This window comes from Sebastes umbrosus, chromosome 7, assembly GCF_015220745.1.
Source record: "Sebastes umbrosus isolate fSebUmb1 chromosome 7, fSebUmb1.pri, whole genome shotgun sequence".
Taxonomy (NCBI): Eukaryota; Metazoa; Chordata; class Actinopteri; order Perciformes; family Sebastidae; genus Sebastes; species Sebastes umbrosus.
This window is the reverse complement of record NC_051275.1, coordinates 33,320,633-33,345,182: the sequence shown is the minus strand read 5'-3', so window position 1 is coordinate 33,345,182 and position 24,550 is coordinate 33,320,633. Positions and strand designations below refer to the sequence as shown.

The 24,550-nt window shown below is 42.9% G+C and overlaps 1 protein-coding gene across 1 annotated transcript in view; it reads left to right on the top strand.

Annotated features, from left to right (window-relative positions):
• Positions 1 to 24,550, top strand: part of pak1 (p21 protein (Cdc42/Rac)-activated kinase 1) — an 86,285-nt gene that overhangs the window by 34,328 nt on the left and 27,407 nt on the right. Inside the window, 1 exon segment of the mRNA XM_037775550.1 lies at positions 7,006 to 7,070. The gene's annotated coding sequence lies outside the window, so the exon portion shown is untranslated.

The following is a 24,550-nucleotide window of genomic DNA, read 5'->3' as shown; positions in this document are numbered from 1 at the left end:
CCCATGTTCACTCCTCTCTTCTATCTGACGTAACCAGTGAAGCAACTATAATATTATTATCTATAAATACCCCTTCATTTCTCTCACTGTCAAACAGGAAGCCTCTCTCATCCACTTCCTTCCTTCTACTAGTTATATTTTCTTCTCTCTGCTATTTTAGCCAGACAGATTCTCTCACTTTCTATCTCTTCTCACATTTAAAGCACAAGGAAACTATTTCAGAATGAATGAAGTTGGCTTATTTCATTAAAACAGTGTATCGGGTGTTTAGGTGAATGCTTTTAATGTGAAGCAGCAGCAGGTAATGTTGGCTTAGTGTGGATAGGTATGAGGTTAATCTCTATCCAGCACGGGAATGTTGGACTCCGCCACTAACAATAAAAACTATGATGTAGAGAGAAGAGCATTACAGAATGTAAAATATGAAGAAAAAAAGTCTCCATAAATAGCATCTAAAACAGGGTTTAGATTTCATGGGAATCTTAAAGGGGCTTTATGTAAGAATCAGAAGTTGCTTGTTAACAGTGACACCTGTGGCCGTTAAGTCAACGACAGTCAGCGTCCTGTTGCTCGCACTTGTGCTCGCACTAAGTAGACGAAAGCGAGCATTAGTCAAAACAGTGAGGCGACATACGGGAGACTGAACGTGATTGACAGGCATCATGATGATTAACGTTAGCAACATTAGCAGCTAAAGCCACAATATCACTGTATATTTAACATGCTTGGCAGTAATGTTAGCTTACCTGTCCAATAGGAATTTTACCTGCTTGGTGTTTTGATACCTAAACCCAAACGAAGGTCCTCCATGAATCGAAGGTCCGGCCGATGTTGATACTAGTTTTCCCAACGACGTCGCAACGGTCTGTTATACATAGCAACGGTCTGCTATACATAGCAACGGTCTGCTATACATAGCAACAGTCTGTTATACATAGCAACGGTCTGTTATACATAGCAACGGTCTGCTATACATAGCAACGGTCTGCTATACATAGCAACGGTCTGCTATACATAGCAACGGTCTGCTATACATAGCAACGGTCTGCTATACATAGCAACGGTCTGTTATACATAGCAACGGTCTGCTATACATAGCAACGGTCTGCTATACATAGCAACGGTCTGCTATACATAGCAACGGTCTGCTATACAGAAATTACAGACCGCAGAACGCCGTGATTGAACAATCAGAATTTAGTATTCAATACAGGCGTATAATAAAAAACAATTGAAAAATGTTTATATGTGTAAAAACTTTTAGGTTTGTAATTTTAACAAAAAAAATCCCATCATAAATAAAAAGTTGCGTCTGGAAGGATGTTATATTTTATTTTCTGTCACCCTTTTTGTAATTCATCTCTTTCCCTCTCCTTCTTTCTGTGTCACTGGTGTCACTGTGTCTTCTCTCTCTCTTGGAGATTGATTTTGTCAGATTTGTTTCCAGAGTCTCTCTCTGCCTCTGTCCTGATTTTATTTCTCAGCTTTATCACTCTCAGGCCACGATCCATCCCTCTCATTCCCTCTGTCTCTCTCTCCTATCTTGTTCCTTCCCCAGGGGGGTGTTTCATGCTGCGTTCTCACCTCCGGTTTAACAGCGAGACGAGAACAACACCCTCCTCCCTCGCCAACACACTCTGCAAATTTTAAATATGGCCAGTCAAGCACGTCAGCTTGCCCTCTACATGCACTCGCGTTCTCATATGAATAAATATTTGTTACAGTAATCGGTGTCCGGTTTTAATACATTTTGATGTGTCACAAAGCATGAAATCAACTGTATTATTGATACCAAAGAGCTAGGGTTTGGTATATTTTCCAAAGATCAGGCATTCAAACCATAATCGATCAATTGTTGAATTCATTTGTTGTTGTTTTTTGTCCTCTCTGATTGAAGATTGAATATCTTTTGGTATTGGAGTGTTGGACGAACAAAAGCAGTTCATGTTAAGACTTTAACGTGGGCTCTGGGAAACTGTGATGAACATTTTACACAATTTTCTGATATTTTATTGACCAAACAATCAATTCATTGAGAAAACATTCGGCAGATTAATCGATAATGGAAACAATTAGTTGCAGTCCTAATTCACACTGATAACCTTCCTAAATATTACTCTACATTATAAGCTATCGTCGCCGCAAGACCTTCAAAAATATAAGACCTTTAGTGTAAGAATCCGACATACTTTCATGTGTGCGTCTCCGCCAGCTGCTTGTCAGCGTTCATCAGATATATCGGCGTGCTCAGCAGGAATAATTAGGCTCGCAGCCATGAAACACAATTACTCTCACATTTGTCTGCCAAGCACATTACACGCACAAGTAGTGTGACTTATTGTTTGTGTGTGTTTCACCTCACAGATAAAGATGGTCGGGGGGAAACATAAAGAGCGACATGTTGGATTTTCAGGCTGATCTTCATGTTGTTGTGGTTGTTGATGTTTCAGTCTTGACTTGAAGAGTCAAAGCTAATTTTGAGTTAAACCTCCCCGATGTGTTCTAATAATATAATGGTTGCCAATGATGGCAGTGAAGGTGAATGTATGGCAGTGGTTGTTATTATTATTATTATTATTTAACAGCTTGTTGGATTTTCCACTGTGAAATATTGCCAGATGGCTGACATTTCCTTGCTCTGACTACTGTTACACTCTCCACTAGCACCTCACTGCTGTTTTTTTTGCTATCATCATATGACAAACTACCTGCAATCAGTTCTTCTTCGCTGCTCTAAAACTAGGGATGCACCGATACCACTTTTTTCAGACCGAGTACAAGTACAAGTACTTACATTTGGGTACTCGCCGATACCGAGTACCGATACGAGTACTTCTCTGTGTCAAAAGACCCTCGTTAAGAGCCAGCTGGAGGGTGTGAGCAACACACGGCAGTCTGGGGAGTCCCGCATCCGACTCTACAGCTCTAGGTCGGCTTGGAAAGGCTCGGGGTGAAGGTGCTTGCCCCAACCGCGTCGTGCCCCCGGGGTGGGGCTCGGCTCAAGTAAAAGATGCCAAGGGTCTGCGGCGATGTCTGCAACCCACCCGACCAGTCTTGACACATGGACCAAGGAGTCTAACGCATGCGTCAGAGTCAGAGGGTGCAAGCAAAACCCCGTGGCACAATGAAAGTGAGGGCCAGCGTGCGCCGGCTCAGGTGGGATCCCGGCCCCGCGGGGTCGGGCGCACCACCGGCCCGTCTCGCTCGCACTGTTGGGGAGGTGGAGCGTGAGCGCATGCAATAGGACCCGAAAGATGGTGACGAAAGGTTAACGTCAAGCTACCTTAAAGTGGTATCGGTGCCGTTGTATTGGAGCCGTGTGGTGAGTACGAGTACATGGGCACAGTATCGGACACGATACTGGTATCGGTATCGGTGCTTCCCTATCTAAATCAGTAGTTGCCAGTGGCAACCATGATACATCCATGGCGACAGCACAGTGAAACAGTTTTTGAGCCGCAAAGAAGTTGATTTTCTTCTGGGTTAATAAATGATGGTATCGGATCGGTGCATAGACTGGCGTACTCGCCGATACAGAATTTTGGGCAGTATTGGACACATTTCCAATACTGGTACTACCGGAACAACTTTAATGACAGGTTAGGGCTGAGTAATAATTAAATATTATCCTTCATCAACTTTCAGTGGAGTCATGTTCTGTGATGATGTGATGTTGTCATGGTATCGTTCCACACGTTTACATCTACAACTACCAACAGGCTTGTGAAGGAGGTTAAGGAGATTCAATATGGCTGCCCGCAGAAACCTTAGTTTCCTATGAACCACAGGCATTTATGATTGATGAGTTGAAATATATATAAGTTTGTAATCAGCTGTTATATTGATGTTCTTCTTCTTTCCTTCAATAATAACCATTTTAACAGAGATTAAAAAAAAACAACATATAATTCAGACACCAAATGTTTTATTTGTACTTGAAATACTTTTGTCCCCAAAAGAAGAAGAATTAAATGATTCTAGCGTCCATTTAGTTGACTTCCCCACTGTATTGCATGATGGGAGAATACTGTAAGTGAGCCTAAATCAGTCCATCAGATAATAAGTTGTATGTCTGTGTGAGAGACCTGCATCTCACCTGTACCTGTAGCTTTAGTGAGTGGATGTACATCTATGATTAGCAACGCACTCTGAGCCTGTTCACACCTGGCATTGACTTGCGTCTTAGTGATCCGATCACAAGTGGACACCTCTAAGTAGGTCAGATCACACCTGAATTTCTTAACCAGTCACTAGAGACCAAGGTATCCGCCTGAATCTGATGCACTGATGCGTATCCACTGGTTTTGCTGGAGAGGAGCGTAGTGAAGTAAATACAATCTACAATATCGGGTGCTACTGAGAAGACCTGCCGTCTACGGCGCACAGTTTGACAACGCTTCATTACAGCTTAACAACGGCGTTAGTCCCGCCCCTCGGTGAAGTGGACGGATTCAAAGGTCTGGACCCGGGGGTGATTTGTGATCGGATCTCACTTCCCTGCTCTATAAACACGTACATCATTTCCGTTTGCAGCAACTTCCCGTGGAGGAGGAGGAGGAGAAGCTTTCAAAAGTTTTTCAGACATCGCTGTTGCCGCACTTTAACATGACGCCATTGGCACGCAAATGAGTACGTATTTCCTCTTACGCAGAGGACGCCAGTTGAGTAGGCGGTCCTTCAATGTGAACCTGGCCTAGGACACATTCACGTAGGGCTGCTTGGTTATGGCAAAAATCATAATCACGATTATTTTGGTCAATATCAACACGATTACTCATTGACTCTGGAAAGATGCATTTAGAAAGAAAATATTGTAGCCTACATTAAAAAGTGAAATACATCAATCTGGTGCACTTTGAGAGCAAAATTAAGAGGCTAGATCTATGAAGAACTCTCTGCTCTAGTAAACAGTTTAATCATGAACACATTGGTTGTATAGATATGAATGGTGATGACGGCAATGCATGGTAAACGAGACGGTGGTTTGCCAACATCACTGCACTCACACAGTTCAGCCCCGGTGGAGGGTCGAGCCAGGAGCAGGGAGCTCCGTCCCACCCTGCAGGGAGAGAGAACACAGCGAGCACTAAGCGGCGAGGCCGGGCATTTCCAAGCCGACCTAGAGCCGGTCAGAGTGCCGGGGAGAATTCCCACGAGGGGATACTCCTACACGGAGCAGCCGCCCCTGATGCGCCGAGGAGGGAGAAAGTGCACCGTTGATAAGGAAAGGGGTGCGCTGGATTTATAACACAAGACAAAACGAGAGTGTCATTGAAAAACGGAAAGTGTCACAATAATCGTTTCATGTCGATTTATCTTGTTTTCATAATCGTTGGAAGCCAAAATCGTAATTGAAATTGAAATCTGATTAATTGCACAGCCCTACAATCGCATACACACTGCTGAAAGAACCTTTAAATGTGGTCTGAGCGATCGGATCGCACTGCGCAACCTCAGTGCGTCTTGAGTGCATTTGTAGAGCTGTCCACTTGTGATCACTCAAGACGCATGTTAATGCCAGGTGTGAACAGGTGTGTTTGTGTGTGTGTGTGTGTGTGTGTGTGTGTGTGTGTGTAAGCAACACAGGTGAAATAACACTCACACCACCTAAAGCTACACACACAGCTGGCAACATGTCGCATTAGCCTGCACTAATGAGAGTTTAGCAACACTTTAATAAGCCATAATCTAGAGCTACATTAGCACTACCCGTATGGCTGTTGGCATTACACCGTGTGTGTGTGTGTGTGTGTGTGTGTGTGCGTGCGTGCGTGCGTGCGTGCGTGCGTGCGTGCGTGCGTGTATGTGTGTGTTTTCTCACAGTAAGGTGTAAATGTGTGGACAGCTGCAGGGCTGTCACTCTCACCTCCTCCTGCCCTCCTTCTGTTTGTCCTCCCTGTTTCTCTCTCTCTCTCTCAAACCTTCACCTGTTCATCCTCGTCTGAGCCCCCGATGACACCAACACGCTGTGAACACAAACAGCTTCCTCCTCACTTATGAGACGGCAGACTGTTTGTTTGTCTGATGGCATGTGGACCCCTTCTGCTAAGAGAGGCAGAAAGACGGAGAGAAGCCCTGTCCTCACTAATGTGAATGTACTTTAACTAGGGCTGCATTAACACAACTGGCAATTTGTTAGGTTGTAGTAGGCTCAGTTTTGAGGCTAGAGTGAAGATACTGGTATCATATGAAACTAGAAAAACCTAAAGAATCCATCGGTACCAACCATGTCATGCTAGCTTGTCACGAAGGAGGCTAAATTACGGTACGAATTTACGCTAAACTGGCATGGCCAAGGGGTCCCTTGACCTCTGACCTCCAGATATGTGAATGTAAATGAGTTCTATGGGTACCCACGAGTCTCCCACATGCAGTTTGGGGCAAGTCATAGTCAAGTCAGCACAATGACACACTGACAGCTGCTGTTGCCTTTTGGGCTGCAGTTTGCCATGTTATGATTTGAGCATATTGTTTTATGCTAAATGCAGTACCTGTGAGGGTTTCTGGACAATATTTGTCATTGTTTTGTGTTGTTAATAATAAATATATGCATACATTTGCATAAAGCAGCATATTTGTCCACTCCCATGTTGATAAGAGTATTAAATACTTGACAAATCTCCCTTTAAGGTACATTTTGCACAGATAAAAAATGTGAGATTAATTTCTTATTAACTATTTTAATGTTTAACAGCCCTAGTTGAAATCCTGTCATTCATGTTTCAGAGTGACATTTTAAGTGCCGTCACTGTCACGTCCTCTTTCAACGCTGTTGCCGGCAGGACTATAAAAATGGGATTTGATTAAGGGTCATAAAATGTTAACAACCCAGGATATACGGTTAATCTTTTCTAGCCTGCTAGCATTTTGTTCCCTGTAAATGACAGATATGTCAATGACAACACCTGTACTGCTATACTGACGCAACATGAGCGTAATATTCCAGGTAACATTGAGCTGATGAACAGCGTGTAATAACAGCCGTCACTCTGTGTTTGTGTGCAGGCTGCAGGTTGAAGCTGCCTCTTTGCCTTTCTGTGAGAGGAGCGACTCAGACACGACGCTAACAGGTAAGCTTGGCTGGTGTAACACAGACGGCAGCTCACCTCTCTGTAGTAGATGTACTACAGACACTTAAATTATTACTAGTAGTAAGATTTTTCTAACTTCCATTTATGTCCATAGCTTACTTTATGCTCCTCTGGGAAGCAGCTGGGCAAAAAAAAGTTTAACAAATAAGTAAACAGTTATAATAGTGTGCATATTTATAATTTTTTTATTGTTCAACACAGGACATTTCGGACATTAAATATGACAATAGAATAGAAATAGTTTTATTTTTGTACGGCTCTTTGTAGGCGAACGTTTTACTGGTGTCCGGAGGTCGCTTTCACTGCTTTCGGGCTGTTGTGTTGTAGCTTGCCAAACATAAAAGAGCAGCGGTTGCTACTGGACCTGCTATATCGTCTACCGTCCAGTGTATTGTTTCATTAAGTGAACCCAGTTAGTTGAACCCAGGACGGGTTACAGTAGTTTACTGAGAGATATTGAGAGTGTTTATTAAACATGAACATCATTTCATCAGTAATTTCTTGCAGCAGTGGTTTTTCGGGTCGGTTTTCTCGGTCATCGGCTGTGGTGCCGGTTTCACTGCAGACGCGCTGCTCATTAGATCATTTGTCACACTGAAGACATTTCAGAAGAAACCATGTTCACCGGGTTCACTGAGGGAAACCAGAGTGTTTCACATTATGTAAGTCAGCGGCTGTAATGGGATTCTGGCCTGATGGCTCCCAGCATGCACTGCAACCTCCATTATTTATGGGGTTGCCATAGTAATGGGGCTGGGGAGGGGCGGAGTCTGACAGCTGGTAGGATGGAGACGGACCCCCACCACCCCAGCACACCTGTGTATGTGTTAGGGTGGTGGGGGTGGGGGGGTTACTGTGCTCATGAGAACTGGGACTCGGAGGGTTTGCTTTGCATTTTTTATGTACTGCATCATTTTGTGTGTGTGTGTGTGTGTGTGTGTGTGTGTGTGTGTGTGTGTGTGTGTGTGTGTGTGTGTGTGTGTGTATTGCCACATTGTGTGAGTATTTGTAATGTAAGCCTACAGAAGGGGCTGGTGATGGAATAAAATCTTCAAATGTGAATTTATTTTAGTGTTCAATTTAAAAATGTCAGAAATACAGTGTTGATGGTGTGTGCACGTTGGTGCGTGAGAGGTTTGTGTGTGTGTGTGTGGGTAATACCTTTGGGACAGGTGTGTCACTGCTTACAAATGTGTGTGTGTGTGTGTGTGTGTGTGTGTCGTCTTGTGTCTTCAGGGCTGAGATCAACCCAGCTTTCTAAGAATCACATTACACACACACACACACACACACCAATACATGTGCATCCAGATGTAGGCTAGGACACTCCACCCTATATGAAATATAACACACACGCACACATCTACTGTAGGCCAGATGTTACGTAACCCAACAGGCTACATACCTACACATAATATATACATGTACACACTTTTGCAGACATGAATACAGTGTTATGACGAAATATGTTCGTCGAGACGGTGACAAGACGGCACCGACGTCATTAAACACTAACGGTGACGATATCAAACGTGCAATATCGTTGACAAAAAAAGACAAGACTATAATGTAGGAATCACTCTGAATGGCTGTTCAGCTTAAACCAATCAGTGCACGAGAAGAGAAACAGACGTGAGGAAAGCGAGCCAACGAGTAAAGTCAAGAGGAAAAGCACAGAAGGAAGCTGAATGAAGCTAAGTGGTGAGTGAGAGTGGTATGAAAATGGTCGGCAGACGCCGCTTTGTTTCATGTACGTATCATAACAACAGATTACCGCCGCTTGCTGAGTTATTTCGTCTCACACAGGCGTAGAACGTACATGCTAACTGGCCGTCGGCGGTAGTCTTTGCGGTGTGTTCAAATGCAACTGGTCAGCCGAGACGGAGACGAAGCAACAGTCGGCCTTCATCGCCGCTAGTTCTTTGTCGGTTTGGTGCGTCTGGGCCTTTACTAAGCTTTTCATTATTGATTAATGTGCTGCTTATTGGCTCAATTAATTGTTTAGTAAAATATGAAAATCTCTTAGAAATAGTTTCCTAGAGTCCGGGGTAACGTCTTCAGATGTCTTGTTTTGTCCGACCAACAGTTCAAAACAACAATCTTTAGTTTACAAAAATATAAAACAGAGAAAAGCTGCACATATCACAATGGAGAAACTAGAATTAGATTTTCTGTCGATCGACTAATCGATTAATCTAGAGAATCAAGAGACAGACACAGAGAGATAGACAGAGAGACAGACAGACAGACAGAGAGAGAGAGAGAGAGACAGAGACAGAGACAGAGAGAGACAGACAGACAGAGAGAGAGAGAGAGACAGAGACAGAGACAGAGACAGAGAGAGACAGACAGACAGAGAGAGAGAGAGAGACAGAGACAGAGACAGAGACAGAGAGAGACAGACAGACAGAGAGAGAGAGAGAGACAGAGACAGAGAGAGACGGACAGACAGAGAGAGAGACAGAGACAGAGAGAGACAGACAGACAGAGAGAGAGACAGAGACAGAGAGAGAGACAGAGAGAGACAGAGAGCTCTCAGACAGTTTTTTTCCAGTGAAAAGTGGTTTTGTCTGAATTCCAGTGGACTCATGTTGCTCCTCAGCTTTCTCTCTATTCTTTGATCCTTTGCTCTTTATTCTCCTCTGGCCTCCACTTGCCCCCGTCTCTCTCACTCTCTCTCTCTGTCAGTATCTGTCTCTCTCTCTTCTTACTTTGTGTTCTTTCAGTAGGTCTCTCGCCCCCGCTGTTTCACTTACTCTCTGTTTTACTTTCCCACTTTGTCCTCTTCTGGTCTTCTGTTCTTCTTTTGGTGCTCGCTCATTGTTGGATCACTCAGACCGGACAGATTCATCTTTTGTAAAAATCTTTTCCTTTTTACACGCATACATTCACATGATAAATAGATGCGAACGGAAAACTTTCTGGCGTGACGGCTGAAGTGACGAGAGAAAGCCGAAGAATAAAAGCGTGAGAGGAGCAGAGAGAGTCTTTATTTTACATTTCCTTGGAGGAAACAGTTGTCATGCCAGTTTAATTAATTTACATGAACTAAAGAAACAGAGAGAGTGATTTGAGGAATCCAGGATTTTCAAATTGATTTTAAATTTCCATCAACTTGTCCCAACAACCTTCATGTATGTCCAGTTTATACTTCTAAACTCCTCCCGTGTTGTCACCATGAAGCTCCAGTACGATAAATTACAAAACACACACATTTTAAACATTGTTTCATTGAGGATTTGAATGGCATCAAAGACGGTCTCTTTAGTGCTGTGCCTTGTAGGGATATCACGAGAACCAACACTTCGGTACAAAGTCAATGCCCAAATTCTGAAAACGTGATGGTCCTCATTTTTCTACAGTACGCAGGTACCGTAACTATTTTTTCCCGATAATGCAACATTGCAAACAACAAATCCGTATTGAAATCGGCAGGACGAGAGCTAGTTAACGCTAGCTGTTAGCTCCTTGCAGCACTGTGCTGCTTACCGGCCGCTTACGGCTAACACTAACTAGCTCTCGTCCTGCCGATTCCAACACAGGAGGTGCCATTGATTTACATCATGACATGTTCAGGCACTATTCAGTAAAAATATTGGGCGAAGGTAAATTCGTTATCATGATGTGTTCAAAGGTAATATTGAAGCTTGAATGAATCCAGTTGTTTGAAGGAGATGTTTATAAAATAGATAATAGAGACTTGACCTTTTTTAACTTTCTAACAAAAACCAGGATGCAAACGCTAATAAAGGAGTGTTCGTTGAAGTACATGGGATTTATTGTTTTACTTTTGTTTTTTTACCGTGGTATCAAATTGGTAATAGAGAATTATGGAATTTCCCTGGTATTGGTATCGACTAATCGGGACATCCCTAGTGCCTTGTTTTGTTTGTTTACATTAATTAGAATTGATTCCAAGTCTTTGACTTCATCGTGGTTTTGACCCGTTGATGGCGAAGCGGCCGGCAGACAAAAGATTTGATCTGCGGCAGAAAGAGAGAGAGATGACGATCAGACGGGAGTACTGGAGCTTGTAAAGGACACACTTTAGGTTTCTTCTGTTTTAAAGAGACCGAAGAGAAAAGAGAGAGAAGACATTCAGTGGTAAACAGGGATACACCCTCCTCCACCTCCACCCTATATATACTATATTATACAGTATATAGGGAACACACCTGCAGCTCTAGACACACTGTAAGAACCTTCTTCTGCTGGGCTGCAATCTATTGGACGCCACGACTGATTTATCTCCACTGCAGTGTGTGTGTGTGTGTGTACAGTGTGATGCATCCATCAGGTTTATGGTTCACATTATGCTTTTCTAACTGCTGTGTGTGTGTGTGTTGATTTCATGGTACAGTATAAAGTGTACATCCATGTTACTGACTGGATTTCTGATGGGGTGTGTGTGTGGGTGTGTGCATGTGTGTGCATGTGTGTGTGTGTGTGTGTGTAAGTTTGCATTAAGCCTATTAACATCATTAGAGCATGGACTTGCCACTTAAGGCTTTGCAATGCACCCTGGGATTGAATCAAACGCTTCACGCTGTCACGCGTCTCTTCTTGTCTTTTATAGTCGTCTTCTTTCTCTTATTTAATCTCTTTTATTCTTTTTATATCGTTTGCCTGTTTTCTGTTCTCTTTCTCTCTTTCTCTAGATATTCCTCTTCTTCTTCTCCTCTTCTTCAGGTCTTCTGTTACTTTTCACTACAGAGGAAGGATGAGTGAAACCTCTTCTCTAGAGCTGATTGTCTCATCTCAATTTCATTCAAATCATATCAATAACGTGTGCTTATTAATTTGATATTTTTGAAACAAGACCTCCAGCATTTGGACCAAGTAGCTATGTGTCAGATATATATTTAATTTAAACATTTAGGTAAATACATTTAACTTGATCGGGACATCCCAACTTTTACTTCTGCCGTCTTTCTTTTTCTACCTTCTCTTCCTCTTTTTGTATGTTTTACTTGTGATTGCTAAAACAGAGGAAGACATGTCATGTACATTACATTATATTATATATTATATTACATAGGGAAGTATTATCAAAGGAAATTAAGCCAAAGCTTTACTTGAACATGAGCTTTTACAATTCCTTATGATAAATTAAATATTTTCCACCCCGTCAGTAATTCAGTTCATGTAACGTTAAGCCTAATGTTGATACACACCCGTTTGAGTGTCTGGCAGTCATTAAAGCCTAAATCTTTATTTTCTTCTCCAAGTACATTATATATATATTTATATATACATGTATAAACACATACTGTATATTCAGATAGAGGCACCACCTAGTGACGTAGCATGGTACTACACCAACATCGCAGTATGTTTACCGGCAACAGCGCACGTCCCTCGTCTTCCACTCAGCATTACGTTATGTTTTTAATTGATTGAATTAATAACAGGGATTTAACGATCAATAATCGATAAATCGTCTCCCCTAGTCAGTATCAGATTATAATATTTGAACTATATTATATATATTATATATTATTATTATTTTTTAATAAAAGGAAAGCATCACATTTTGCAGATGATTTGAGATAGTTTTAATTTTTACTGACACAGCAGGAAAGTTAAAGGAGACACCGTGCGTGCGTACGTGCGTGTTTGTGGTCTTAAGGGCAGCACAGAGCTGAAACATCAGGTCTCCCCGTTGGGGGTCTTAATGTGACCTTGTAGTCCATGTCAGTATTGATTATGTAGAGGTGTGTGTGTGTGTGTGTGTGTGTGTGTGTGTGTGTGTGTGTGTGTGTGCGCGCTAGCTCTTTATTGGATTTTGTTGTGTGTTGTGGCTCGTCACATAGGAAGCCTCTCTGGAGTCCATGTTGTCTGTGATTATTTTGTAGTTGTATGTACTCGATCTTTAAATAATTAATGATAGCGATATTATTGCGACATCTATAGAAAAAAAAAAATAATAATAATAAAAAATAATTAACTTTGCTTATTGTGTGTTTTGTCTCTTTTTTGGCAAATGAGTGACACGGAGAGAGAGTCTGTAACCATAACTGTATATATAAAATGATTTACACAAAATGATCATGTGTTGAGGCGGTGACGCTGGTTCAGTTTGACAGCGAGTACAGTCGGGGTCATAACCACGACCCAGTTTGTCCAGTTGACCAGTGAAGCCTGTGCTCATCGTATCACACGGCATATCTTCAGCAAGTCCGCCTCCAAAGTTTTGGAAGGAGTAGTGGCTACTGCTCATTTAATCGGTTTTCTTTCCAGCTAGTTCACTCAGAATTTTAGAGGTTTCAGCATCACTGACCTTCTTCTCTTCCTCGCCTCAGAGTTGTAGTCCTGCTCACCACACTTTATATGTGTTCAGACAACTATGCTGCTGTTTGCTGCCCTGCTCATCACACCACTCACTCATCTTCAACCTCTTATCCGGGGTCGGTTGGCGGGGGCAGCAGCTCCAGCAGGGGACCCCAAACTTCCCTTTCCCGGGCCACATTAACCAGCTCTGACTGGGGGATCCCGAGGCGTTCCCAGGCCAGTGTGGAGATATAATCTCTCCACCTAGTCCTGGGTCTTCCCCGTGGCCTCCTCCCAGCTGGTCGTGCCTGGAACACCTCCCAAGGGAGGTGCCCAGAGGGGGGCATCCTTACTAGATGCCCGAACCATCTCAGCTGGCTCCTTTTAACGCAAAGGAGTAGCGGCTCTACTCCGAGTCCCTCACGGATATCTGAGCTTCTCACCCTATCTCTAAGGGAGACGCCAGCAACCCTCCTGAGGAAACCCATTTCGGCCGCTTGTACCCACGATCTAGTTCTTTGGGTCATGACCCAACCCTCATGACCACAGGTGACAGTAGGAACGAAGCTTGACCGGTAGATCGAGAGCTTTGCCTTCCGGCTCAGCTTTCTTTTCGTCACAACGGTGCGGTAAAGTGAATGCAATACCGCCCACGCTGCTACGATTCTCCGACCAATCTCACGTTCCATAGTCCCCTCACTCACGAACAGGACCCCGAGGTACTTGAACTCCTTCACTTGGGGTAAGGACTCATTCCCTTGAAAGCCCTGCTCTTGCTTGGTTAAAATCCTTTTTTTAAAGATCGAGATCACAGGAGCACGCCGCGAACTCATGATTTTGTTCCTACATTGGAAATATGTCTGTCCGACAGAGAAATCGCTTGAAAATTCGTTTTTAGTGTAAGGTCAGCTTAATTTTCAGCGTCAAAAGTGATTCAACTTCTCGACTGATTATTCAAATCATCAGCGTTTAGTGTGCAGCTGAGCGATTGAATGTAAAAGATGTGAGGAAAGATCACCCAAATTAATTATGTATGTTTTTTTAACCAGCACACATTCTTGAAACACACACACACACACACACACAGTTGGCCCCTGAAGGCAATATGCTGAGGCGGGGCTGGACAGATGGTTGTATGGAGCAGGTTGTCCCTGTGTGTGTGTGTGTGTGTGTGTGTGTGCGTGTGTGTGTGTGTGTGTGTGTGTGGCAGGGGTTCTGGGATTGGATGCCAGCTTGCTTACAATAACCTGCATAATCAATGTGCTGCAGACAGACAGACAGCTAGTTAATCACATCCTGCGTGTGTGTGTGTTGGTGTGTGTGTTTGCATGAAGTGGCAACATACTGTATATCCGCACAGTATGACACCTTCACCGGTTTTCTTATCATTAGAATAAAAAATTAAACTTGTGTATGTAATGTAAATTCACAGTAACTAACTGGCAGCAATTGACAAGTAACTTACTGTGATTTTTGTTTTACAGTAAGTTACTTGTCAATTGCTGCCAGTTAGTTACTGTAAGAAAATCACAGTAAAAATTACTCTGGTTACAGTAGTACTATTTTAACTGTAAAACAAAACACAGTATTTCCCAAGTACTGTCTTTTTGTTTAAGGTAATAGTATTTTAACTGTTAAATAAAACACATTGGTGGTTACTGTGATTTTATACAGTACATTGGTGGTTGCTATGGTTACACTCTGAAGCCTCTCCCGCGTGCCAAGCGTGTAGAAGCACTACGGTGGTTGACGTGAAAACGTGAGTGGCCCTCTCTAGAGTTGTTGTTTGTCAGGAAGGAGGTTAAATAACGCTCCAAACGCACGCTAAATCTTGGCGGAATAACTGGCATGCCCATCTTCAAAGGGGTCCCTTGACCTCTGACCTCCAGATCAGTGAATGTAAATGGGTTCTATGGGTACCCACGAGTCTCCCCTTTACAGACATGCCCACTTTATGATAATCACATGCAGTTTGGGGCAAGTCATAGTCAAGTCAGCACACTGACACACTGACAGCTGTTGTTGCCTGTTGGGCTGCAGTTTGCCATGTTATGATTTGAGCATATTGTTTTATGCTAAATGCAGTACCTGTGAGGGTTTCTGGACAATATTTGTCATTGTTTTGTGTTGTTAATTGATTTCCAGTAATAAATATATATATATATTTACATAAACCAGCACATTTACCCAACCCCATGTTGATAAGAGTATTAAATACTTGACAAATCTTCCTTTAAGGTACATTTTGAACAGATAAAAAATGTGCGATTAACTATTTTGATCGATTGACAGCTCTAGTTTATGGCCAACGTGTTCTAATCTATTTAAAAAGAAATAACAAATCTGAAATAATGTTAAATTCAAGGCCTTAGATAGTTGTGAATATGGTTAAATATAGTGGATTTTTGTCTGTTTTAAAATTATTTTGCTCTGATGGGAATTTAAACCAGTCATGCCTTCTGATGATCGGCATTAAAAGATCCGAAACAATCTTAATTTAAAGTAATTAGACTACTGCAACTAACAAGAAATTTCATTATCAATTAATCTGCAGATTATTTCCTTGATTAATTCACTGATTTGTATATTTATATATATACAGTTCTATAAATCACACCACTGTTATTTTGCCTTTTAATTTGTCTTTAAGTGATTGAAGTTTCTATTTTACTTCTATACTTATTTCAGTTTTTTATACCTCCTCATTTTCTCTATTTGTTTGTATTTATTTCTTACTTTGTGCTACTGCAAAAATACATCTCCACTCTGGGGATCAATAAAAGTTTATCTTATCTTATATTCAATTTACAGTAATATGAAACAGAAAACGGCAGCAAATCCTCTCAGTTGAGAAGCTGGGACTTGAATGTTTATCTTGTTTGGTTATCGATCATCTGACTAATCGTTTCAGCTCTCAAACGGAGCCCCGCAGACACAGAAAGATACGATTCAAACACTAAATAACGACACAGAGACGCCTGAACATTGAAAAGTTCTCTTACTGCTGGTTTGGAGTGAGGACGTAATCTAGACAACTACACAGAAACACAAAGCATTATGGGTAGAATGACAGGTTTTTTGACATCTGAATAGATTATGCTCTTTCAACGTCTCACCGCTGCAGTTGACGTTCCCTCTGGCGCCGAACGCCTCCAACTGATCTACTGAAGTGTGTCTCTGTCTCTTCATCCTCTTTCTATATTTTTTTCTGCTTTACTTATTTCTTTATTTATTACTCTTTTTATTCTCTTGTTTTCTTTACTTCCTCTCTCTCTCTCTCTCTCTCTCTCTCTCTCTCTCTCTCTCTGTGTCTGTGTCTCTCACCCCATCCCAACCAGGCTCGTCATGTCCTTCGTTCACGCAGAAGAAAACCCCCACAACCCCCCCCCCTCTCCTCCTCATCCTCGCTTGCTTTCTCCTCGTTTATCGTTTATTATACGTTTGGCCTCCTCTTCAAAACCACCATCTATCCCTCTACCACACACACACACACACACACACACACACACACACACACACACACACACACACACAGATTGCCACCTGACAAAAGACTCAAGGTTTGTGCTGAACAGCCTTAAAAAACTCTCTGCTTCTCAGATGTAATTGATAATTAATGAAAGTGCAGTAGCTCAGTGGCTCTTAGTTCTGATTTCACACCGGACAAAAAACATCAGCAGCAGGCATCACCATCCTGGCCAGTCGAGGTAGCTCGGCCGCTGGTCACATGGCCGATGTAGACCCCAGGAACTGCTCGCCGAAGACAGTCCACGGTAGGTTTGTGTAGATTCTCTCACCGGTGTTTGGTGTCACTCCGATAACTTAAAATAACTTAAAACCCAAGCGTCCGATGACTAAGATCTTTTATCCAGTTAAAGCTGAAGTAGGCGAGATTGGAGCAAATATGATAAAAAAAAAAGTTATTTTTATATCTTGACAGTAGTACACGAAACAGGTAACCTGAAAAAAATCATGTTCGTCTGTGTCCTCCGGTGCTCCTAACGGCATCTGCAAGATTTCACAGACCGGAGGAAAACAAGCAGTCAGAGCTGATCTGAGGTCTGCTGTCCATCTGCCGTCTATGAGAGCCGGCTGTCAATCACTCGTAAACTCCGACCAAACGGTCAAACCAGGCAGGGCTGATCAAATATGAATCAATATTCTGTTACGTTAATGCCTATTTCTCTCCTCAAATGTTTTCAGAATCATCTTGTAGTGCACGGTTTAGCTGTAAAATGAGAAGGTTTGTTCCGCCGCCGTCATTGTGAAATCTGGTGAAGGAACGCCAAGTTCTGGTCACATGACCGGAGCACAGCCAATAGGAACGCTCTCTCTCTCAATGAAATGACCTGTGATTGGTCAAAGTCTCCCGTCACGGGCTAGATGTTTTAAAACCTGAAAACAGAGCCATGAGGAGGAGCAGAAGTCTAGTTATCTCTCAGAAAACTTGAATTACAATATGCTGAAAGGTTATTATGGAATTTTTTCCCTATGATGCAAAAAATATACTGCCTACTGAAGCTTTAATAGATATATTTAAAAATTCCCAAGATCTAAATGTGTATGTGTATCGTGATAAGTGACTTTAAAAGTGGATAACATCATAACATGTCAAACTGCAGCCCAACAGGCAACAACAGCTGTCAGTGTGTCAGTGTGCTGACTTGACTATGACTTGCCCCAAACTGCATGTGATTATCATAAAGTGGGCATGTCTGTAAAGGGGAGACTCGTGGGTACCCATAGAACCCATTTACATTCACATATCTGGAGGTCAGAGGTCAAGGGACCCCTTCCTCAACAAAATTTAGCATAAGTATGGAGCGTTTTTTGGCCTGCTTCGCAGAGCTAGAATGACAGACCAATAGTACCAATTGATTCTTTAGGTTTTCTAGTTTCATATGATACCAGTATCTTCAGTCTAGCCTTAAAACTGAACCCGCTACAACCTCAGAAAGATCGAATAGCGGCCGGCCAGGACAGCGCCCTGTCGGATTTAAGAGTTTAAGGATTTTTAAGAGGTCGATTAAAAGTTGCGTTAAAACAAATTTGTGTTAATTTGCGTTAACTTTGACTGCCCTAATATAAAGTAAAAACACAAACTGAGTAGAATAAAGAAAGAATACTGTTCATTCAGGAATGATTAAACGTGTCTTGAATCGAGGAGAGCAGTCAGGATGTGTGATGTGTAAACCAGGGACTCTCCCGAGGTTACTACTTCAAAGACCCAAATTATAATGGGTGTGGTTGGGACGTGTGTGTGTGGAGACTGAAAATAGATTCTGTGCGCTCATATTGGGATTTGCATCCATATGATGTGTGTATGCATGCTGTCTGGTCTGTAAAATATGTTAAAATATACATTTGAAGTCGGGGCCTTGGGCTCGGTCTCGTTACCGTGACTGACGACGTGATGTCGGAGTCGACTGCTGACAGATCTCTCCTCATCACGTGCTCTTCCCTCTTTCTCTCTCTCTGGCCTTTTCTTTGTCTTCATCACTCTTTACTTCACGTTGCTGTTACGGAGCTTTCAGGGTTCAGAAGATGCAGATCTTTCTTCCTCTGTTGTGTTTTTTTGCCAGCAGTCCGCGGTGACGCCTCTGTCTCTTTGTCTCTTCCTGTTTATGTCTCTTATTTATCTCCTGCCTAACTCCACACACACACACACACACACACACACACACACACACACACACACACACACACACATAGAGGTTGTTATTGACATGTGTGTACTGAGCGACCCACGGTGTGTGAGTGTGTTGTAACAGCAGGAGCTTTAGGAGCAGGCAGGGGCTGTGTGGCCTCGCCATGCCCAGAGACACTGAGCTCTCCTGGGCTACGACATGGGCGGATCCCCCCCTGCTGGGTCTGCTAGCTCAGCTAAATGTTTAACAAGAATGGAGGCAGAGAGGGAACCAGCCGGGTGTGTGTGTTTGTTGCAGCAAAAAAACGGCAAGAGTACACTAGAATAAAATTAAGTATTTGAAGAATTGATCTGCTGATCAAATTGAGCATCCATCTGTACATAGATTTGTACAATTATACCATAAATATTAAAGATTCTTTTGTTAAATAGCACCCACGCAAATGAGATACATTTTCATGTGTCTCCCCAGAGATAAAATCCAGATTATGTTATAACTAACTCCAGTCTGTGGCTGCAACTAATGAATATTTTCATTATCAATTATCTGCTAATTATTTTCTTGTGAAAAATGTCCATTACAATTTCCCAGAGCCTCCCAGTGATCTCTTCAAATTATATTTTTTTTCCTAACCAACCGTCCAAAACCCAAAGATATGTTCAAGATTCGAAGGGTTCAAGGTCCTTTATTTCTAGATTAGTGGATAACACCATTATAGCAATGATGCCATGCTCAGAGCTGCCACTGAATTCACTCAGCAACTCCTTGACTACAACTGTGCCAAAGCAGATATAAATAACACAAAGCACATAGATTCTACAAAGGTTTTAGTCAGGATAGGACCAGGCGGACTCTCCATTTGGCACACTTGGATACCCAAAGTGTGCCAAATGGGTTTTCTAGCTCTTGAAAGGGAATCTGGCTATAAAATACTACTGATATCCACTTAGTCAAGTATGTACATTCAATATAAAAGCGGTAAAAAATATTATAAAGTAAAATAAATTAAATTTCTTGTGCGTTGATTTTGTAACTAAAATATTGAAATTATTGCCAAACAAACATTGTTTGGACAAAAATACACTTGGAGTGTGGTTTTAGTCGCGTTAAGGCCTCGTCTTTAAGAAACAATTCAGAAAAAAAGACCACCACAGCAATTTATGAAGATTTTAAAGGAAGGGTTTTATCACACAGCTCACCCGACGAACCCGGTACCATGTTCGTCGGGTAAGGGGTTAAAAACTCCAGGGTTACGTTTTAGTCTGGACGGACAGAAACGGAGAGCTTTGAAAACGATGACGAAGACTCCCATGTTCGCTTCTTGATTGGGTCGTATCAGTCATGACGTGTCCTTCCCGGATTCATCAACACGTGAACCTTTTCCTGAAGAAAACACACGACATCAGCCTCGACCATCAGAGGTTAATTTCAACATGAATAACCAGTTACAAACGTTGTTGACCTTGTTGTCTCTGCTAGCAGCAGTTGTGCTGTTAAATTCTGCATTTTATAACGCTGCTACTGCCAACATGCTCGGGAGGAGAGCTATTATTTGAGCGCTTTGCATCAATTCCCGTGTCCAGCGCTGCTTCCTGTTTACACCTGCACGCACATGCCCAGTGTACGTGAAGAATAATCATGTGATATGCGCTTTCAGGCGTGGTAACATGGACAGAGATTAATTCTGAAACAACTCTAAAATGCTCGTCTGGATGGAGATTGTTTTTGTCTTAAAAACGTATTAGTGTGGATGAAGCCTCAGAGCTGCTCTCACTACAGAGATCCAAACCAACGCAACAAACATTTCAGATTTCTCTCTAGTAAATCTTTTCCCTCGACATAAAGGGAATAAAGAGATGCACTGCAGCAGAAGAGAGTGAAGACTGGGTATGTTTAAAATGCAATGACATGCACTAATATGTGTGTGTATATATGTGTGTGTGTGTGTGTGTGTGTGTGTCAGAGAGCGTTAATGTATGCACGGATGGTTCTGTGTGTGTGTGTGGGAAGTCTTCTTCCAGTAAACGTGGCTGCAGAGGCTGACATGGCTTTTTCCAGGAAGAGCTGACATTTAATGGCAGCTGTCTCTTGATGTGTTTGTGTGTGTGTAAGTCTCTGTACATGAACATGAACATGTACACTCTCTGTCTGTCTGTCTGTCTGTCTGTCTGTCTGTCTGTCTGTTTAATGCTTTCTGCATGTAAATCAGAGGGAGATGGAGATAAAGAGCGCTGTTTAGTAGTGATTATTGATTGACTGATGGACTCTTGAAATGATCATGTAACTAATTAGTAGAGCAACCACACACATACATTCATTAACACATGAACATGTTTCTTCTCTTTGAGTTGTCGCCATTCTTCATCATTTTCTGACATTTTACAGACCAAACAACTAATCGATTAATCAAGAAAATACTCAACAGATTAATTGACAATGAAAATAATCGTTAGTTGCAGCCTTAATTTAGAGTTCTGACACACAAGTTGGCAAAAATGCTCGGAGTTGGTAAACTCCCATGCTATGCTATCGCGCGGAAGTTCTGCTGACCAGGTGAGCGGGTCATGACCTGCTTTAATCTTCTTTTCACCCTCACTTGTTGACTCTAGGGATGCACCGATACCACTTTTTTTCAGACCGAGTACAAGTACAAGTACTAACATTTGGGTACTCGCCGATATCGAGTACCAATATGAGTACTTCTCTGTGCCAAAAGACCCTCGTTAACAGCCAGCTGGAGGGTGTGAGCGACACACGGCTGGCTGGGGAGTCCCGCATACGAGGCGGTGTGGGGACAGTCCGCACTAAGGACAGTCCGCCCCGGTGATACTTTGACCACAGCCTCGGGAAGCACCTTGGCCCCGGGGCGGGGCTTTGCCCACGTAAAAGGCTCCAGGGGTCTGCAACCCACCCGACCAGTCTTGACACAAGGACCAAGGAGTCTAAGTCAGAGGGTGCAATCAAACCCCGTGGCGCAATGAAAGAGAGGGCCGGCGTGCGCCGCCTGAGGTGGGATCCCGGTCCCGCGGGGTTGGGCGCACCACCGGCCCGTCTTGCCCGCACCGTCGGGGAGGTGGAGCGTGAGCGAGTGCGATAGGACCCGATAGATGGTAACGAGAGGTCAACGTCACGCTGACGTAAAGTGGTATCGGTGCCGTTGTATCGGAGCCGTTTTGCGAGTACGAGTACATGAGCACAGAATCGGACCCGATACCAGATGCTGTTATCGGTATCTGTGCATCCCTAGTGTGTGCGCTTTCACATGAGAGTGGAGCGAGAAAGCGAGAACGAGCGCGGTGTGTGAGTGAAGGCAAGCAGACAGGCAGAGGAGCAGAGTACAGCAGAGACTCTGGCCCTGGAGACCAAAGCTACAGTCCAACACTGTTTTGCAAGACGGGCTTCACCAGATATAACTTTGCGGTTTGCGTGTAGTTTGTGTTGGAGTCTTGTCTGAACAGCGTAGCCACACGCGAGTGCGCATGGGACACCGACCCGCAATGATTTATACGTGTAAGAAGTTACAAACAGTCCCTTTGACTGGAGACATGGCATTTAATGTGGAAATCCAGTAAGCTTCACTCGAAAGTCATAGTCTTTACTACCCCACTTTTAGATTTTTTAAATATTTATTATATTTATTTATGCTCTTCTCTCTCCCATCACACACACACCTCTTGCTGCTGGTTTCCCCATATCTCTCAATAATCAGTGTTTGAAGACACGACAGCCTCAGTGGCTTTAGTTCCATCCAAAGGACATAGATTAGTTGATAGAGAGCCTGTTGCTTCAGAGTTTCCAATGATGATGAGATAAAGTGATAAAGAAGTCATGTTCATCCAATCACAAATAAGATGCTGCTGATGAGGGTTGACACAGAGTTTAAGAGGGGAGTTGTGTCGGTGTTTGCGCAACACTCACAAGCAGACGTCCGAGCAGAATGGCTGTATTCGCAGAGCTCTCCTTCCTGCTGTTTGCGCTCATCAACAACATTCATGCAGAGGAACTCATCATCATCCGAGAGGAAAGGGACTCTTACACCTTCAAGCTCCCCAAGGAGGCCAACTCCTCCTGCCTGATCTCCAGATTTGTTGGTGAGGAGAAGATTGTCCTGTGGAACACCTCTGACCTCTGGTCCCAGAACTCCACAGTACCTAAAGACCTGAAAGGACGACTTTCAGTTGGCAGCTGGGAGAATATTTCTAATTACACGATCAACAACCTGACCCACTCAGACTCCGGCACGTACCAAGAGGAGTGTTGGACCAAGGGCAAAGTGACATATGAGAAAAACATCAGTACTATTATTTGTAGTTCAAAATTTAAGACAAAATCTATTGAACTGCGTCGTGGAGGATCAGTGGACCTGCCATGTGAGGAAGCGGCTGACAATCTGGATATCCAGTGGCTCAAGCGTGAGTCTAGATATGAGCAAAAAATATGGACAAGAGTTTTTGGGGACAATACGACATCAGTGATGGACAATGTTAAAGGAAGATACCAAGTGGTGACAAACACATCAGATCTTCGTGTATCTGACTACAGAACAACAATCTACACAGCGTACACCTGTCTGGTGATGAACCAACAGCAGTGTGTCAGCAGTCATCCTGTACTGTATAAACTGGAACTACAGATAATCTACGGCTCAGTGGAGGAGACGGCTGTGCTGCCGTGCAATGTCACTGATTTCATTGATGACCAGCCCCCACATTGGAAGAAGACTATGGTGTTCTTCAACGCTGACGAAGGATCATACGACTACAATATGTCTTTAGTGGAACAAGAGGTGGACCAAAACTACTCGCTGGTGTTTTCATCGTTAATGTTAAATCACACAGGTCGGTACAGCTGTAAAACCTCTGAAAGACGGCCAATGTATGTGCTGTTTGTGTGCCCCACATTTGGCCCACCTGCTGTAGAGCTCTTCTCAGAGGGAGAAGAAATGACTCTCAGATGCAGAGATTTGGGAGAGAGTAATGGACACATTTGGTTCATCAAGTCAAACCAAACAGACGGAAGAATCTTTAATACATTAACTGATCTGAGAATGATGAGCAGAGTGAGCTGGTACCGTAATAAGACATCTCTGGTTATCTCTAATGTCTCACTGGAAGACACAGGAGAGTATTGGTGTGCAGGTTTTGACCGAGATGTTCAGTGTGTGTCAACAACCAAAACTCTTCTAAAGTACAGAGAGCCCTCTGGGTTTCCCTCCACCTTCTACATAGTGAGATGCTCAGTGCTCAGTGTTCTGCTGGTGATGCTCTGTGTTGTTGTAGTCGCTGTGAACCAGAGGACCAGGAGAGGAGAGCAGCTTTCAGCTGAGACAGAGAGTTAATATGCAGATGTTCATTTCACTTCACTCATTTCTCATTGGCTTTAATACAGTGTGTTATATATTTGATTTAAAAATAATGGATGTTAGACATTCAGCCAAATAAAACATCTGAACTGGAACACAAAAGACAAAAGAAAAAGAGAGAGACAAAGAGAGATTACAGAAACAACAAACAAAAAACTACATAAACTCTGTGTATGTGA